The sequence below is a fragment of the Dermochelys coriacea genome, chromosome 8 (assembly GCF_009764565.3).
Source record: "Dermochelys coriacea isolate rDerCor1 chromosome 8, rDerCor1.pri.v4, whole genome shotgun sequence".
Classification (NCBI taxonomy): domain Eukaryota; kingdom Metazoa; phylum Chordata; order Testudines; family Dermochelyidae; genus Dermochelys; species Dermochelys coriacea.
In genome coordinates, this window is record NC_050075.1 from 31114643 (window position 1) to 31133388 (window position 18746).

An 18746-nucleotide genomic window follows, 5' to 3' on the forward strand; every position below is an offset into this window, starting at 1 on the left:
CTTCAGGTTTTAAGCTAAATGTGTATGAGATTGACAGAATGGCTTTAATCGCTCCATAATTGTATTTGATATACAGTAGATTGAATTATAAGAATTATGTAAATCTTGTATCTGTAAAATCATATGGAGGTGGCTTCTGGTTGATCCTTTTGGCCAAGACAATTAGTTTGCAAAGGCATGATCAATAGACCAGAACAAACACAGGCTTGGGAAGGGTTATTTGTGAGTGCTTATTTTAGTGGTAAAATGTGAAGATTGAGAAACCTGTTGTGGCCACCTTCAAATCCATTTTTTTAAGATGTACAGAAATATAAGAACATTTAGAAGTAACATTTAAAAAATTCTTAAATCACTTCTGCATATGGGACTTAAGCTCCTAAGTCAGTTTGATGTGTTGAAAAACTTGCCCCAAATGTTTGTCCAATACTGGGATTATAAAGGTCAATATTTTGGGAGTGGGAGGCCAAGGGCAGGTGAGGGAAGAGGAAATGAGAGCAAAACCTAGGGTTGCCAGGTGTCAGGTTTTTAACCAGTCAGCATTGCTGACTGGGCCGTTAAAAGTCCAATTAGTGGCTCAGCGGGGCTAAGGCAGGCTCCTTGCCTGCCCTGGGTCTGTGTGGCTTCCAGAACCGGCTGGCATGTCTGGCTCCTAGGCAGAGGGGTGGCCGGGGGCTCCATATGCTCCCCCTGTCCCATGTGCCGGCTCTGCAGTTCCCATTTGATGGGGCTGGCATGCACCACGCAGAACCGCCTGGCCGTGTCTCCACCTAGGAGCCAGAGGGATATGCTGGCCATTTGTAGGAGGCACCTGAGGTAAGCGCCACCCCATCCCTCACCTCCTCCTGCACCCCAACATTCTGCCCCAGCCCTGAGTCCCTTCCTGCACCCCAACCCCCTCCCTCACTCCAACTCCCTTCCCCAGCCCTGAGCCCCTCCCAGAGCCTGGACCCTGCACCCTCTCCTTTACCCCAACTCCCTCCCAGAGCCTGCATCCCTCCCACACTCCAAACCCCTTGGCCCCAGCCCAGAGCCCTCTCCTGAACACCAAACTTCTCATCCCCCAGCTCCACACCAGAGCCCTCACCCCCAGCTGGAGCCCTCCCTCCTGTGCCCTGACCCCCTACCCCAGCCTGGAGACCCCCCCATACCCTGAATCTCCTCACTTGTGGCCCCATCCCAGAGCCCACACTCGCAGCCCAGAGCCCTCATCTCCTTCTAACCCTCTGCCCAACCCGGTGAAAATGAGCAAGTGAGCAAGGGTGGGGGAAAGTGAACATCAGAGCAAGGGGGGGATGGAGTGAGTGGGGGCTGAGCCTTGGAGAAGGGGCAAGGTGGGGTGGGCAGGGCAAGGGTGTTCAGTTTTCTGCAGTTGGAAAGTTGGCAACCCTAGCAAGACCAATAATCACATGAATGGAGAAACCAGGTCATGTCCCTTTTAAAAGGAGGTATTTGAGAAGGATAACAGTGTTATGACAGCATTGATAACGCTGTGGGGTTGGGAAAAAGGTGAGGAGGACACTTCTAATAGACTGTGCTTCTAACGTGGGCCTGCCACATGTGAGAGGATAGGGGAAAAATAACCAGAAATGTAAAATATTCACTTTCATTACCTGCAGCAACTCAGCTGAATTTTTTCCTGAGTATAAAACTATTGATGGGTTGTCCCAGGTGTTTTTATTTGGGTTTTTGTCTCTCTCATGAATAAATCTTTTAATTAGTCTATTTGAGTCTTCGGAGATATTGAGGTTAAGTCACTGCTGTATGTTCTTTTTGCCTTCGTTAAAGGGGAAGATATTCTTTGACTTAGCTATACTAGCAAATTTAATATCTTTAGTTCACCCACCGTGTAGCTCCTCCACAAGGAGCTATCATGGAAACTACCATGAGGAAAGGCTCAGTGGCTTTTAACACTGTCATTTACCTCTGTGTTAAAAATGCCAGTGCTTACAACGGCCTTGTCAGTGCTAGCACTCCCACTGTTGCTACTACAGGTGGGAACTTTTTGCCAAAGGAAGTATTATACATCAGGCCTAACTGACTGACTGGCTTCATTAACCTCAGCTCCAAGAACTTTGCCTCATTGTACAAGTAACAAATAAGGTTCTATTCCATACTTTGTAGGAATAGCTGAGCTTGTTGCTCTCTCGGCTTCATATTGGAGCCGAGCAAGCCTCAGTAACTTGGAAAGGGCACCTAGTCTGCTCCAATGAGCTGCTAGTTGCTCAGTGTTTCCACTTGTGACAATTTATAAAACAAATCTGTCACACTCCTGGGAACTTGACAAAAACAACAGTGACTCCGTATGGCGTTGTAGAGGAATATGCCAAGAGTGGAATGCTTTTGCTCATCACATTGTACAAGGTTCCCAGAATAGTCATAGGCACAGACTTAAGCACTGTGGACAGATGGAAATGCAGCACTGTCATAGAACTTCTATAGGATGCATGCTGTTGAGGGCAAGACTTGGATTGTTAGCTAAAATAGTAACAAGATACTTCATCTAAAGTCCATTGTGTTTTCAGGACATTGGGAACTGTTTAACCAAGTTAGCAGTCATGAAGTATTGCATAACAAGAAAAATTTTCAAGTTTTCTATGCAATATTATGACAGGTTTCAGAGTAGCAGCCGTGTTAGTCTGTATTCGCAAAAAGAAAAGGAGTACTTGTGGCACCTTAGAGACTAACAAATTTATTAGATCATAAGCTTTCGTGAGCTACAGCTCACTTCATCGGATGCATTTGGTGGAAAAAACAGAGGAGAGATTTATATACACACACACACAGAGAACATGAAACAATGGGTTTATCATACACACTGTAAGGAGAGTGATCACTTAAGATAAGCCATCACCAGCAGCAGGGGGGGAAAGGAGGAAAACCTTTCATGGTGACAAGCAAGGTAGGCTAATTCCAGCAGTTAACAAGAATATCAGAGGAACAGTGGGGGGTGGGGTGGGAGGGAGAAATACCATGGGGAAATAGTTTTACTTTGTGTAATGACTCATCCATTCCCAGTCTCTATTCAAGCCTAAGTTAATTGTATCCAGTTTTCAAATTAATTCCAATTCAGCAGTCTCTCGTTGGAGTCTGTTTTTGAAGCTGTTTTGTTGAAGGATAGCCACTCTTAGGTCTGTGATCGAGTGACCAGAGAGATTGAAGTGTTCTCCAACTGGTTTTTGAATGTTATAATTCTTGACGTCTGATTTGTGTCCATTCATTCTTTTACGTAGAGACTGTCCAGTTTGGTCAATGTACATGGCAGAGGGGCATTCCTGGCACATGATGGCATATATCACATTGGTAGATGCGCAGGTGAACGAGCCTCTGATAGTGTGGCTGATGTGATTAGGCCCTATGATGGTATCCCCTGAATAGATATGTGGACAGAGTTGGCAACGGGCTTTGTTGCAAAGATAGGTTCCTGGGTTAGTGGTTCTGTTGTGTGGTGTGTGGTGGCTGGTGAGTATTTGCTTCAGATTGGGGGGCTGTCTGTAAGCAAGGACTGGCCTGTCTCCCAAGATCTGTGAGAGTGATGGGTTGTCCTTTAGGATAGGTTGTAGATCCTTGATGATGCGTTGGAGAGGTTTTAGTTGGGGGCTGAAGGTGATGGCTAGTGGCGTTCTGTTGTTTTCTTTGTTGGGCCTGTCCTGTAGTAGGTGACTTCTGGGTACTCTTCTGGCTCTGTCAATCTGTTTCTTCACTTCAGCAGGTGGGTATTGCAGTTGTAGGAATGCATGATAGAGATCTTGTAGGTGTTTGTCTCTGTCTGAGGGGTTGGAGCAAATGCAGTTATATCGTAGAGCTTGGCTGTAGACAATGGATCGAGTGGTATGATCTGGATGAAAGCTAGAGGCATGTAGGTAGGAATAGCGGTCAGTAGGTTTCCGATATAGGGTGGTGTTTATGTGACCATCGCTTATTAGCACCGTAGTGTCCAGGAAGTGGATCTCTTGTGTGGACTGGTCCAGGCTGAGGTTGATGGTGGGATGGAAATTGTTGAAATCATGGTGGAATTCCTCAAGAGCTTCTTTTTCATGGGTCCAGATGATGAAGATGTCATCAATGTAGCGCAAGTAGAGTAGGGGTATTAGGGGACGAGAGCTGAGGAAGCGTTGTTCTAAGTCAGCCATAAAAATGTTGGCATACTGTGGGGCCATGCGGGTACCCATCGCAGTGCCGCTGATTTGAAGGTATACATTATCTACACAAGAGTGGCTATCCTTCAACAAAAAAGCTTCAAAAACAGACTCCAACGAGAGACTGCTGAATTGGAATTAATTTGCAAACTGGATACAATTAACTTAGGCTTGAATAGAGACTGGGAGTGGATGAGTCATTACACAAAGTAAAACTATTTCCCCATGGTATTTCCCCCCCCCACCCCCCACTGTTCCTCTGATATTCTTAAAAAGAAAAGGAGTACTTGTGGCACCTTAGAGACGAACAAATTTATTAGAGCATAAGCTTTCGTGAGCTACAGCTCACTTCATCGGATGCATTTGGTGGAAAAAACAGAGGAGAGATTTATAAACACACACAGAGAACATGAAACAATGGGTTTATCATACACACTGTAAGGAGAGTGATCACTTAAGATAAGCCATCACCAGCAGCAGGGGGGGGAAAGGAGAAAAACCTTTCAGGGTGACAAGCAAGGTAGGCTAATTCCAGCAGTTAACAAGAATATCAGAGGAACAGTGGGGGGTGGGGTGGGGGGAGAAATAACATGGGGAAATAGTTTTACTTTGTGTAATGACTCATCCATTCCCAGTCTCTATTCAAGCCTAAGTTAATTGTATCCAGTTTGCAAATTAATTGCAATTCAGCAGTCTCTCGTTGGAGTCTGTTTTTGAAGCTTTTTTGTTGAAGGATAGCCACTCTTAGGTCTGTAATTGAGTGACCAGAGAGATTGAAGTTATAATGTTATGAAGTTATAATATAATGTTATAATTCTTGACGTCTGACATTCTTGTTAACTGCTGGAACCAGCCCACCTTGCTTGTCACCATGAAAGGCTCCCCTGTTAACTGCTGGAATTAGCCTACCTTTCTTGTCACCATGAAAGGTTTTCCTCCTCCCCCCCCCCCCCCCCCCCCCCCCGCTGCTGGTGATGGCTTATCTTAAGTGATCACTCTCCTTACAGTGTGTATGATAAACCCATTGTTTCATGTTCTCTGTGTGTGTATATAAATCTCTCCTCTGTTTTTTCCACCAAATGCATCCGATGAAGTGAGCTGTAGCTCACGAAAGCTTATGCTCTAATAAATTTGTTAGTCTCTAAGGTGCCACAAGTACTCCTTTTCTTTATGCAATATTATGCAGTCTTTAATCAGTACTTTGTTGTTGATTTCATGCACTTAGCCTTTGATTTTTGACTGCTAGCTTATCATTAATACCGTGTGTATTAACCAAATCAGCACCTTGTTCCAAGCTATTAAATCTAAGTGAAACAGCATCTAATCTACAATCAAAGTTTTGTGTACATAATTGAACTGCAGTAAATATATCCAGAGCGATTTAAGAAGTAGCAGTAGTTGCAGACAATTTGCCTGAAACAAAAACTCTTTTTTGGCTAGAGAGGTTGTACAGAGGGGTGCTTGTAGGAGGCTGCAATGAATGTGAAAGTCTCTTTATCATATTTCTAGTTGGTTGTATTATAGCTGGTAAGTCACAAGTTACAAAGCCAAAAGGAAAGTGTTAGGATAAAAATGTTTGTATGGGAAGGAACAGGTAATGTTACTGACGAGCAGTATAGGGAATATGCTGGGCTAACTCCAAGAAATTACTCAGTGTAAGTGTATTCAGTATCTGTGTGCAACTGAACTGAGCATATAGGTGTGGGGTCTACAGAGATACCAGGAAGTGGTACACAGCACATCAGGCTGTGAAGATTTGAACTCCTCCTCATCTCCAGGCAACACTGGGTGTTGTCAACTGGGACAACATCTAGAGATTTCAAGCAGCAGCATCCTAAATCTAATTCTGATCTTTCTGAGGGTATTACTTGGTTCAATCTGTTTTCTGCCTAATGCTTTTAGCTAAGATCTATTAGTCTCCAGCCAAATATTTTCTTTGCTGGATAAACAGAGCTCTCCATCATTCTATTCCAGCATATTCAGAGCCAGAGAATCAATCCAAGTATTTCGAACCTACCGTGGGAGGAGAGTAGCTAATTGACTCTTAAAATAATCTTTTAAAGGGGTATGAGACCTTTAACTCCTCTGTATTGGGAGGTTTCCTCTGGGGCCTAGGCATATCAACCTTCTTGTGGGTCTGTTATAGTAACCCCTCATACTGATTCAAAGAAGGGCACTTGATTGAGTATGCTCCAGGAGTAAAAGGGTTAAGGGAGCATCCAGCACTGTACATCATTCTAGACAGGATGTGATCTAGGTGTAGCCATGGCCTTAATCTCTATACTCTTCTGTGGGTTTGGGGTGGGAGAGTGGACTGCTGCTCTTAAGCACATGATGTAAGGGCTGCCAATCAGTGCATCTTCGCTCCCTGGTGTGTTACAGGCAATTTGCTTGGGGCAAAAGAACAGCAGAGAACCTCGTTTCCTTCCCCTGCCAACACAGTTATCCCTGTAGTAACATTAATGTGGCTCTTGATAGTTTTGTGTAGGATCTGCATGTTGTTAAAAACAAACTGTGTCATCTGCAATGCTTAATTTAAAAAGACAACAACAACAAAAGCAAAAAACTTTTAAATTCAGTGAGCTTCCCAGAATGGTGAAATCAAAGTCAGCCGTTATAACCACCAATCAAATGTATTTAGTCAGTTATCTTGAGCACAGAGTCCTCTTTCTCAGTGCTATTTGAGGTGCTGTTTGTATGAGAGAGAAAGTGTTTTGACAATGCTAAAATGAGCTCTGATACAGCATTCAAGCAGAAGCTTTGATGCTTGAGGCTGGTGAAATGAGTAAATAAAGTTTAAACATGGAGAGAGGATGTTTGTTGTTTATAACCTCAGTTGCCATCTCTTTCCTAAATTAATATTGTTGGTATCACTCCAAACAGCTTTCATATAATAATGCTAGGGCAAAAGTAATAATGAACTACTAGTTACAAATTATTTATCCAAACACTTTTATATAAAATTCTGTATAAAAAGCATTAAACATAAAGATTCTTGTCCGAATAATTCCATATGGGCTGGTGTTGGTGATGATGCATCTGGATGGTCATAAAGGCAGGAACACCTCAGGAAAGTTAAGGTGAGTGAAACAAAGCTGTGAGTTTAAAGTGCACTAGTTAGAGCTTTAAACCTCTGTGTGGATGCTCTGATTCAGAAATGAAGTGGACTTAGTTTGCCCACCCCTGAACTAAAGTCAGCTATGTCCCGCGGGGCACATCAGGCCCGTCAGCTGGCCCTTGAGCTCCCATTGGGGAGCGAGGTCAGGGGTGCTCATGCCGCAGCCCCACGGATCTCTCCCTCCGTATCTTATACATAGGGGCAGCCAGGGGGCTCTGCACGTTGTCTGTGCCCCAAGCGCCGCCCCCACAGCTCCCATTGGGCGGGAACCGCTGCCAATGGGAGCTGCCAGGGCAGCACCTGCAGACAGGACAGTGTGCAGAGCCGCCTGGCCATGCCTCCATGTAGGAGCCAGAGGGAGGACATGCCACTACTTCCAGGAGGTGCTGCCCGGAACCTGCACCCCTGAGCCCCTCCCGCTCTCTGAAGCCCTCTATTCCAGCCCGGAGCACCAACCTATACCCCAAACCCCTCATCCCAGCCCCACCCGAGAGCCTGCACCGCCAGCCGGAGCCCTCTTCCCTCCCCTCATGCTCCAATCCCCTGCTCCATCCTGGAGCCCCCTCCCACCCTCCAAACCCCTTGGTCCCAGCCTGGAATGCCCTCCTACACCCCAAACCTCTCATCCCCAGCCCCACCCCAGAGCCCACACCTCCAGCTGGAGCCCTCATCCCAACCCCCCCCAGCAATCCTTACCCCAGCCTGGAGCCCCCGCCTGCACCCTGAACTCCTCATTTCTGGCCCCACCCCAGAGCCTGCACCCCAGGACAAAGCCCTTATCCCCTCCTGCACCCCAACCCCAATTTCATGAGCATTCATGGCCCACCATACAATTTCCATACCCAGATGTTGCCCTCAGGCCAAAAAATGTGCCCACCCCTGCTTTAGTTTAATTCACTTGTTAGGCTACTCTGGGTTATTCAGTGATGCAGCCCTCATTTGCCATTCTCTCACATAGTGCTCCTAGAATGCTATTGATATAGCTACTGCTTTTGTGCAGGTGTGCCGAGTCTTCAAAAGAACTTGCTGCATCTTATTTCCACCTCTATGGTGCCCAAGTAGGGAGACCCATAATTTAGCTCTTGTATATGCAACGGAGATAATAGTGCACACAGATATGGCTGGGGTTTTTGCATGAATCTTTGCACAGGCTCTTCCCACTGTTTCAATGTGTGGCCCCTTATGTTCATAACAGCCTGTACAAGTCAGGATAACATGCTTACTTTGGTATCTGTGGGCCATCATAGTCTTGTGACTGGAATAGCATCTCTTTTGCAAACTTCTGAAAATCTGGATTAGTCAATATGTTTTTCTAAAGCATAGGCATTTGGAGATGTGAGGAATAATGAGCACTGAAGTGATTTGAAAGGCAGTGCTTTGCTAATTGTATTAGTACTGCTTATATTAGAGATTCAAAGATGTTGATATTAGGCTCACAAGAATAAAATATTGTACAGAAAGAGCACGTGCTCTTGTAGAAATGCACATGGAAAATTTAAGCAAACCTCAGTCCAAATTGTTTTTGGATATGTTAATCTGGACACTTTTGCATACACTGCATAAGCAAGTACAGCAATTTTTTAAAGTACTCTGGGTTTCTTTTGTTAGTGTCATTTGAATAAATTCCTTTTAACTATTGCAGCCTCTTTGATTTTTTTTCTTCATCACACATCAAACACTAGAAGTCCCAGATATGTTGTCTCTGGAGGTAGTGCTCTTGTCATAAAACTTTGCAATGCTGACACCTTTGGCCTTTTCTTGATTAGGAAAATTGCTGAAAATGTGTTAGTTAACATAATTTTAACCATGGCTTTGCTCCCAATGTAGGTATTATTTTTACTCCTTTAAAATGTATTAGTTGGTCTTGGTCAACCCTTGGGTTAATCACAGCCAGCTAACACATTTTTAAACGAGTAAAAACAATACCTACACTAGGTACAAAACCATGATTTAAAATCATGTTAGCTAACACATCAACCTGGACCTATTGTCTCAGGGTTTGTAATGGCTGCCCCCATGTACTCCAGAGGTGACTGCATGTCAATAGTGGATAGGTATCAAGGGCTCTTTCATTCTTCAAAAGGCCTTCTGAAAATTGCTGACAGTGAACAAACTTCTATGCAAGGCATAATTTTCTGCCTTTTTATTGTCAAAACAAATTTTCTAGATAGAACTTCTTTAACTTTTTATTTACTCTCTTTTACATGCTTTCTAATAGTTTGGAGAGATGCTTATTATGTATAATGAAAATCCCTTACCTGGCAGATGTTTGAACTGCATTAAGTGTTTTGGGCCCTTTGCATGTCACATCAGATTATAATCACTTTTTTTTTTTTTACAAGACCTGTACAAGCACTAATGAAAACAGCTTTTAGGCTTCATATCATTTGTTTCTTCAATCTTGGGGAATAATTTTCTTTTTTATCAGGGAAAAACTACTGTGACTATTTTTACCACCATTCTTCATTTTGGTGTCCTTGCAGTGCATTGGTAGCTTTCCATTATTTTATTTTTGTGTAAGGCCTATAATCCCAATCAGTGCAGTCCTTGAAAAATCGCTTAGGATATCTTGATCCTTGGAATTCTCCAGGTCAGGCAAATCTTCAAACAGTTAACTTTCCCACACCATAATCTGCACTACACCAGTACCTAAAATTACATTTTCCTCACGAACAAGACAGCTCTTCTGAGGGCATTTAAAATGAAGACCCTTCTTAATGCAGTAGTACTGCTTTTGTTGCACAGCTGATGCAAACACATTTTCCAGCTTATTATTTTTGTCAGTGCTGGACAGCGTGATGCAGAAGCGATAGCGGTGCTTTTGGGAACATCAGTGTCTGAGGTAATCTAAAAGAAAAGGAGTACTTGTGGCACCTTAGAGACTAACAAATTTATTAGAGCATAAGCTTTCGTGAGCTACAGCTCACTTCATCGGATGCATTTGGTGGAAAAAACAGAGGAGAGATTTACATACACACACACACAGAGAACATGAAACAATGGGTTTATCATACACACTGTAAGGAGAGTGATCACTTAAGATAAGCCATCACCAACAGCAGGGGGGGGAAGGAGGAAAACCTTTCATGGTGACAAGCAGGTAGGCTAATTCCAGCAGTTAACAAGAATATCAGAGGAACAGCGGGGGGTGGGGTGGGAGGGAGAAATACCATGGGGAAATAGTTTTACTTTGTGTAATGACTCATCCATTCCCAGTCTCTATTCAAGCCTAAGTTAATTGTATCCAGTTTGCAAATTAATTCCAATTCAGCAGTCTCTCGTTGGAGTCTGTTTTTGAAGCTTTTTTGTTGAAGTATAGCCACTCTTAGGTCTGTGATCGAGTGACCAGAGAGATTGAAGTGTTCTCCAACTGGTTTTTGAATGTTATAATTCTTGACGTCTGATTTGTGTCCATTCATTCTTTTACGTAGAGACTGTCCAGTTTGGCCAATGTACATGGCAGAGGGGCATTGCTGGCACATGATGGCATATATCACATTGGTAGATGCGCAGGTGAACGAGCCTCTGATAGTGTGGCTGATGTGATTAGGCCCTATGATGGTATCCCCTGAATAGATATGTGGACAGAGTTGGCAACGGGCTTTGTTGCAAGGATAGGTTCCTGGGTTAGTGGTTCTGTTGTGTGGTGTGTGGTTGCTGGTGAGTATTTGCTTCAGATAGGGGGGCTGTCTGTAAGCAAGGACTGGTCTGTCTCCCAAGATCTGAGAGAGCGATGGCTCGTCCTTCAGGATAGGTTGTAGATCCTTGATGATGCGTTGGAGAGGTTTTAGTTGGGGGCTGAAGGTGATGGCTAGTGGCGTTCTGTTGTTTTCTTTGTTGGGCCTGTCCTGTAGTAGGTGACTTCTGGGTACTCTTCTGGCTCTGTCAATCTGTTTCTTCACTTCAGCAGGTGGGTATTGTAGTTGTAGGAATGCATGATAGAGATCTTGTAGGTGTTTGTCTCTGTCTGAGGGGTTGGAGCAAATGCGGTTATATCGTAGTGCTTGGCTGTAGACAATGGATCGAGTGGTATGATCTGGATGAAAGCTAGAGGCGTGTAGGTAGGAATAGCGGTCAGTAGGTTTCCGATATAGGGTGGTGTTTATGTGACCATCGCTTATTAGCACCGTAGTGTCCAGGAAGTGGATCTCTTGTGTGGACTGGTCCAGGCTGAGGTTGATGGTGGGATGGAAATTGTTGAAATCATGGTGGAATTCCTCAAGAGCTTCTTTTCCATGGGTCCAGATGATGAAGATGTCATCGATGTAGCGCAAGTAGAGTAGGGGCATTAGGGGGCGAGAGCTGAGGAAGCGTTGTTCTAAGTCAGCCATAAAAATGTTGGCATACTGTGGGGCCATGCGGGTACCCATCGCAGTGCCGCTGATTTGAAGGTATACATTGTCACCAAATGTGAAATAGTCAAAAACCAGTTGGAGAACACTTCAATCTCTCTGGTCACTCGATCACAGACCTAAGAGTGGCTATACTTCAACAAAAAAGCTTCAAAAACAGACTCCAATGAGAGACTGCTGAATTGGAATTAATTTGCAAACTGGATACAATTAACTTAGGCTTGAATAGAGACTGGGAATGGATGAGTCATTACACAAAGTAAAACTATTTCCCCATGGTATTTCTCCCTCCCACCCCACCCCCCGCTGTTCCTCTGATATTCTTGTTAACTGCTGGAATTAGCCTACCTGCTTGTCACCATGAAAGGTTTTCCTCCTTCCCCCCCCCTGCTGTTGGTGATGGCTTATCTTAAGTGATCACTCTCCTTACAGTGTGTATGATAAACCCATTGTTTCATGTTCTCTGTGTGTGTGTGTGTGTGTGTGTGTGTATATAAATCTCTCCTCTGTTTTTTCCACCAAATGCATCCGATGAAGTGAGCTGTAGCTCACGAAAGCTTCTGCTCTAATAAATTTGTTAGTCTCTAAGGTGCCACAAGTACTCCTTTTCTTTTTGCGAATACAGACTAACACGGCTGCTACTCTGAAACCTGAGGTAATCTAGTTTCCCATCTGATATTGTATTAAAGAGGCTACCCATAGATTTTTTTTTTAAATGGAGGGAATAATTTACATAACTGTTCATTTTCTGTGCAGGAAAATTGCTATGAACTAAAAGCACAGATTAACATGAGTTTTATAAAGGTAATTGGTTTGTAATTATGGTAATAAATTATATTACTTAAATAGTTGTATCCTCAAAGCAAAGCACAGGTTCTTTGAGTGGAGTACCCCATAAATGTAGCAAACTTTAGTGCTCAAAATATTCTTTCCCTAGGTAAGAAGAAAATAGATTTCATCTTACAAAGAAAATAAAAGAAAAATCTTACTGTGGGGAAGTACTTGTGCTGTTTTTTGGCTAAAAGATTGTGTGCAGACTTGCCATAATGTAAACATTAGCTGAGCTCTTGTGGTGTTTAGAGGTTGCTTGTAATTATTAGAATTGGGAGCACTGGCTGTTGGGAATCTGAAAGGAGAGGAAATGGGAAGGAGGGGGGGAGGAGTTGAAGAGGCTGAGGGAGAGCTACTGAGGGTGCAGCAGCAACTTGGAAAAGAGGTTTCCACTTTAAAAAATAAAGTCCTGTTGAAGTTTATTAGTACCTTGCCTGGCTACTACAACAGTTCTCTCCCATGCTGCTCCAAACTGACAGTCCTGCTGAAGGTGAGCAGTGAACCTGTGCTGTCAGAGCCCGTGCTAATTATAACACAGGCAAGGCAAGTCAGTACTTGCTTGGAAAAATCTAAACTTCACTGTTTCCCCATTTTCCGGTGTTACTGATAAAGGTGTTTTTGTTGACCATACACTGGTATTTCTGTTTACCTTTTTAACTATTTGAATACATTTTTTTTGCTGGTTAATATCTAATTTTGTTAGTAAAATAGCAAAGGATTCTTTTGATTCACCTGATAAGATGTATGGCTTTTTGGGGTCTTAATCCAAGAAGCTGACTTGGTTTTGTTTCTTCCTTGTGGCTCAAAAAGCCTTCTAAATCTTTTTACTGATGGAAAATCTTTATTAAGTAAGGCTGCAGACAAGGAAACTAAACTATGGAAACAGGCAACACAGCAAAAGTTGCACAATTATTGGCTGTTGATCCCTTTTAAAAAAGACTAACTGCCCCTCTTGGGCGAGGGGGGGAGCAGAGTAGATTTGTGTTAGACAATCTCCATCTTTTCAGAGTGCTAGATAAAATCTCCAGCTTTATATTTGTATTAAAATTTATAGGCCACAAAAACTCTTTATATTTGCCCTTCAGACAAGTATTGAGTGGCTCACAGTCTTGTTAGCCTTTGATTCCTGCTAACACTGTTTGTCTAACAGAAAAAATGCACATTCATAAACATTTCCTCTTGCTTCAACTTCTCAGTGGTGTTGTGCATGATAAACTAGACAAAAAGATATCAATAACAGGTCCATTGTATCACAGCTGTGAGAAGAACAAAAAGCTTCTACCTATTTTTAAAGAAAAATTGAGTTGAAAAACTAATAACTTATGTAGGGCAGCTTACTTCATGTTGCATCCTGCCATCCTGAATTGTTGGAGAGGTTGGGCAATCTGTGGAGGTTTGCCATTGCATCCCTGACCCTCTTTGGTAATAGCCATTGATGGACCTCTCCTCTGTGAACTTCTCTCATTCTTTTTTGAGCCTAGTTATACTTTTGGACTTCATAACATCCCCTGGCAACATTGTGTGAAGTACTTCCTCATGTTTGTTTTAATTTAATTAATTTAATTTAAATTAAATTTAAATAAATTAAATTAAATAAATTAATTAAATTAAATTAAATTAAATTAAATTAAATTGCCTATTAATTTAATTTGGTGACCCCTGGTTCTTATGTTATGTGAAGGGGAAATAACACTTCCCTATTTGCTTTCTCCATTGATTTTTATAGACCTCTATTACATTCCCCCTTAGTCATGCCTTTTCCAAGCTGAACAATCCCAATCTTTTTAATCTTTCCATATATGGAATGCTGTTCCATACCCCTAATCATTTTTGCTTGCCTTTCTATATACTTTTTACAATACTAATGTCTTTTTTTAAGATCAGAACTGCACTCAATATTCATGATGTCGGAGTACCATGGATTTATATAGTGGCATCGTATTTTCTATCTTATCTATCCCTTTCATAATGGTTCCTAAAATTGTTAGCTTTTTTGATGACTGCCGCATATGGAGCGGATGTTTTCAGAGAACTATCCACAATGGCTCTTACATTTTAAACCATCTTCCTCATGTAGAATTAGGAAAAGCTGACAAAACATCATTCCTTTGTTTCCCAAAGCACCCTTGAGCCAATATTGCAGGTCAAATCCTTTCTGTAGGCATGTCCCTCTTGATATTTGAATGGACAATTACTTTTAGAAGTATATACAGGAAGCATGATATACCGATAAGATAGTTATGAGAGTCATACTAACTATATATTTATGCCTGAACTGTAACTCCATGTTTTAACCGTCTAATGGTGGTTTTTGGACATGATTCTCCTGGGTTTTGGATACCATCTTATTTGGAAAACTTTAATACAGCAGTCTTGTTACCTGAGTATCTTGCATTACTTTCACATAGTACCATATTATGCCGTAGACTCTTGGATAAATTGTTCAGAACAACTGAGGTTAAAAAAACAACTTAGTCCCTGGAGAGAACAGCTGTGTGTTGTGAGGAGCAGTAGGCAGCAAAGATGATGATCAAATGGGCAATATAGAGAGGAGACCTGGGAGAGAGGTGGTGGTGAAGTTTCCTTTTCCTGGGAAGGGAACTACAGAGGAGCCTGCTGGAAGGAGCTTGCACCCTGGGGCAGTTCCTGAAAGGATCAGGCAGCTGGTGATAGGAAGGACCCCTCCCCCCAAAGCAGATCTGGTAGAAGGGACCCCAGGGAAGAAGTCCTGAGGGTCAGAAGCTCGGGAGGAGCCAGACCTCCAGGGAGAAAGATCTTTAACAGAGAGAGAGAATTTAACAGTGAGAGAGAATTCTGCAGAGTCTAAAAGAGGAGTGAAGAGTCTGCAGAGGATTGATCCCAGGAAAGAGGGAAGAGTTTTTGTTCCTTTTGAGCTTTGAATGTGGCCATTGCTATTCCAGAACGTACACGACTCTTGGTGTGACCTGGCCCCAGGGGCATGACACAGCACAGATCTCTGAAGTCTGTAGGAGGTAAGGGAGGCAGAGGGCATGTGACTTAGCATAAGGAGGTTCTCCAGGATGGTGAGTTAGTCCTATTTCAGAATTGGCTCAGCCTGTTCGCTCCAAATGTGCATTGTTCATCTGTCCTGTGGGCAGTGCCTTTGTATGTTCTAGGGAAGGTTACAGGGTTTGTTTAGATTTATTTTGCTATGTATCTTTGATTTTTTTTTCTGCTGAAATGTTCTGGTAGAAAGACTTTGACAGGTCCTCAGGAGCAGAGCTGAGTTTGACTAAGTAAGCAAGTGGACAGTAGCATTGCACTCATTTTGTTAAGTTTTCAAATGGGTTAAATTGAACTGCCGAGTGTCTCTTATTTCTGTCCTTTCTTCCTTCTGGTCTTACACCTAAGCTTATTCTGCTGCTCTAAAATATGTATTGCAACAGGCACACACAGCTCTGAAGAAATGCTAGAGCGATTTGTAATGAGGGGAGACTAGAAATGGAACCGAGTCGCACTGGATCTGGGTCTTCTTGACTGTAGGGCTCTTCATGGAGATTCTCAAGTGTGGTTAAAATTTAAAACAAATTTTGAAGTCTATGAATGCTTTCAGGTTCCACAAATCCATCTTAACTGAGACTACCTATCAGTGTCCACCCTTTGATTTTTCCACTAACAATCCCTTTATACAGTGGTTATGCCATAATGCCTTGCATTGTCAATACGCATTTGCTACCATTCTTTTCATTGACCTCTTGAAGAATTCATTCTTTTCTTTACTACAATGTACAGTTGGAATTTTCTTTACATTAAGAAAGAAGTAGTGATGGATTTAAAAAAAAAACTAGACTATTCCGATACACCAGGGTGAGGTGCTTCACACCATCCACCATGCCTGATGATGGACTCTGATCTTTCAGGATTTAAATCCTGTCTGTCCTGCAATGACCTCATCCCCCAAGCAGAAGCCATGGCCCTTGCCCATTTGGCTTAGCAGAAAGCTACACACTAGATCTATGTTCAATTTGCTTTTTCCTTCTCCTTCTGAACCTGTAAGTCCTGAGTCGCTCATATTAAACTCCATCTAATTATTGTTTGTAGTGTTGTAGCCATGCTGGTCCCAGGGTATTAGACAAGGTAGGTGAGTTCATATCTTTTATTGGACCAAAATCTGTTGTTGAAAGAGACAAGCTTTTGAGCTTACACAGAAGAAGAGCTCTGTGTAAGTGCAGAAGCTTCTTTCTTTCACCAACATACGTTTGGTCCAATAAAAAAATAAACCTCACTCATATTGCCCATGAGTTTACCACAAACCTTGAGAACACAGTGGCTGCCAAACCAGATTTACTGCTGAACTCAATCTTGACTAGTATTACCCCCTCAAGCAGGAACCTCACACCTAAATCCGGCAGTGGGGAAAAAGGCAGCACTGAAAAGGAAATTGGTGCCAAAGACCCCAGCACTGAAGACTGGTGTGGAGAAGGACGGCTGCATGAAATATGAACAGAAGAAGCACAGCTCCAGACACAACTCAGGATCACCTCACAAGGAGGATCTAAAATACCCATCCTCTAATGACAAACCTGGCAACCCCTTGATTACCCGGAGGGCTCAGAACCAAGGCTGGCTGCCAGTGCAGTGCAGGGATGCTGTGGTGCAGTAATGACCAACAGAGCTTGATTGTGGTTTTAGGATCTTTTTGAGGTTCCCTTTATGGATTTGTAAATTTCTTATGAGATAGTGGCCCTGTCCTATCCAAGGTCCCAAAGGATACAGGGTTGAACGGGTCAATGACCACCATGCTTGTGACACTGTGAAGAGTCTTCTGACTGCAAGCATCAAGCGTTCCTAAGGAGGTGCTAGGTATCATAGAAGACTTGTCATTTGATGGATGGAGCTTTTCAGTTTGAGTGGAGGGAGCACTCCACTCAAGGATTCTAGGGCCACGCTGCAATCCCAAGTAACCCAAGTTAAGGTAGCTAGCTCTCTGAGATGTTGTCAATGTGGATCTCACAACCCACACTCCATCCCTGCATTTTGGGGTCCTTGGCAAACACTGGTTTTGGACTGTGAAGGAATTGAGATAGGGTTGCAGCCTTGCACCCTTAGTGCTCTCTCTCAGAATTGTGATGAATCACAAAGTATATGTGGCCCCAACAGATAGATAGTGCTATTGAAAAGACTCCAGTTTTGCATGCATGAGGTGCATGTGTCCTCCTGTGGGATCAACATCTTGAAACCCATCAGTTTACCCTAAAATAAGTAACCACTTCTTCCCAACACAGGTCACCCAGAATCTGCTCAAGGCCATAATCTCACAGGTACTATTGTAATTTCAAAACTGTTTTAGACTAACATGAAAAGTTGTAAAATTAGATATCGGACACTTGGGATTATGATGTAGTTGCTCTTAAGTTTTAAAATCAGCAGCTTGTTAAAAAGAAAGTAAAAAAACTTGCCACTCTATCTTCAGAGTGTGTTAAGAGCACATTGTACTAGTTGACTTTGCTAGTTCTGCAGCCAGAAAGGATAATTTGATTTGTAAACTAAAGACCTGAGTCTAGGGCATCTTGTGGAAAAACCTTCACCAATTTTCAGATATTCTGTACCAGAGGAGTCCTACTGCCCCGTCACCTTTTAATAATGAATTAAACAAAGTTTATTCCCTTTACTTGGTTTTGAACTCAATCTATATGAAGTCCTAGATAAGTTTCAGTGACTTCAAGGGGACTGAATATATGGCTTTCAACTTAATGGGAAAAGAGACTGGAAAGTCAATTTTGCTTTGTCCTAAGCAAGATAAATTTATTTTTCTTGCATTTGTTCATTTCTGTACTTACCTGTAGATTGCACTTTTGTAATTTCATTCTAAGCATTGCTTCAGAATTCAAAATAATATGAAGTCTTCAGAAAATGTTGCTACTTGGTACCTGTCCACAGTGTGAGTTTATTGCTTAAGGCCTTTCTAAGCTACTTGATTTTCAAGCATTACAGACTATAATTAAACTGCTAAAGTGTCTATTAATACATAACATACTTCAAAGCTTTTACTGTTGACAAATAAATAGAAGTTCAGAATGGGTTGCGGTCAGTTTGTAAATGCAATTGGAACATTGCTTCTTCTGAAGTCTTCAAATACAGGTTTCTGTAAAATTTACGAAGAAAAGTATCAGGAGTTCCAAAAGGAATATTCATGTTTTGTTTGAAAGTTCTTAGGGTATTAATGGTGGAGGAAAAAATTACTGAAAGAATGTCCACATATGAGAGGCTATTTCAACACAGTGTGGGCTCTTTGAACACTGCTAAGATAGGCAATCCTCTTGGGCAATCTAAATGTGCCCAGACCTG

General features: G+C 42.5%; 1 protein-coding gene across 3 annotated transcripts in view; it reads left to right on the top strand.

Moving 5' to 3' along the window:
• The window catches only part of DOCK2 (dedicator of cytokinesis 2), a 493769-nt gene that overhangs the window by 162383 nt on the left and 312640 nt on the right, over nt 1–18746 (top strand). The window lies entirely within an intron of this gene.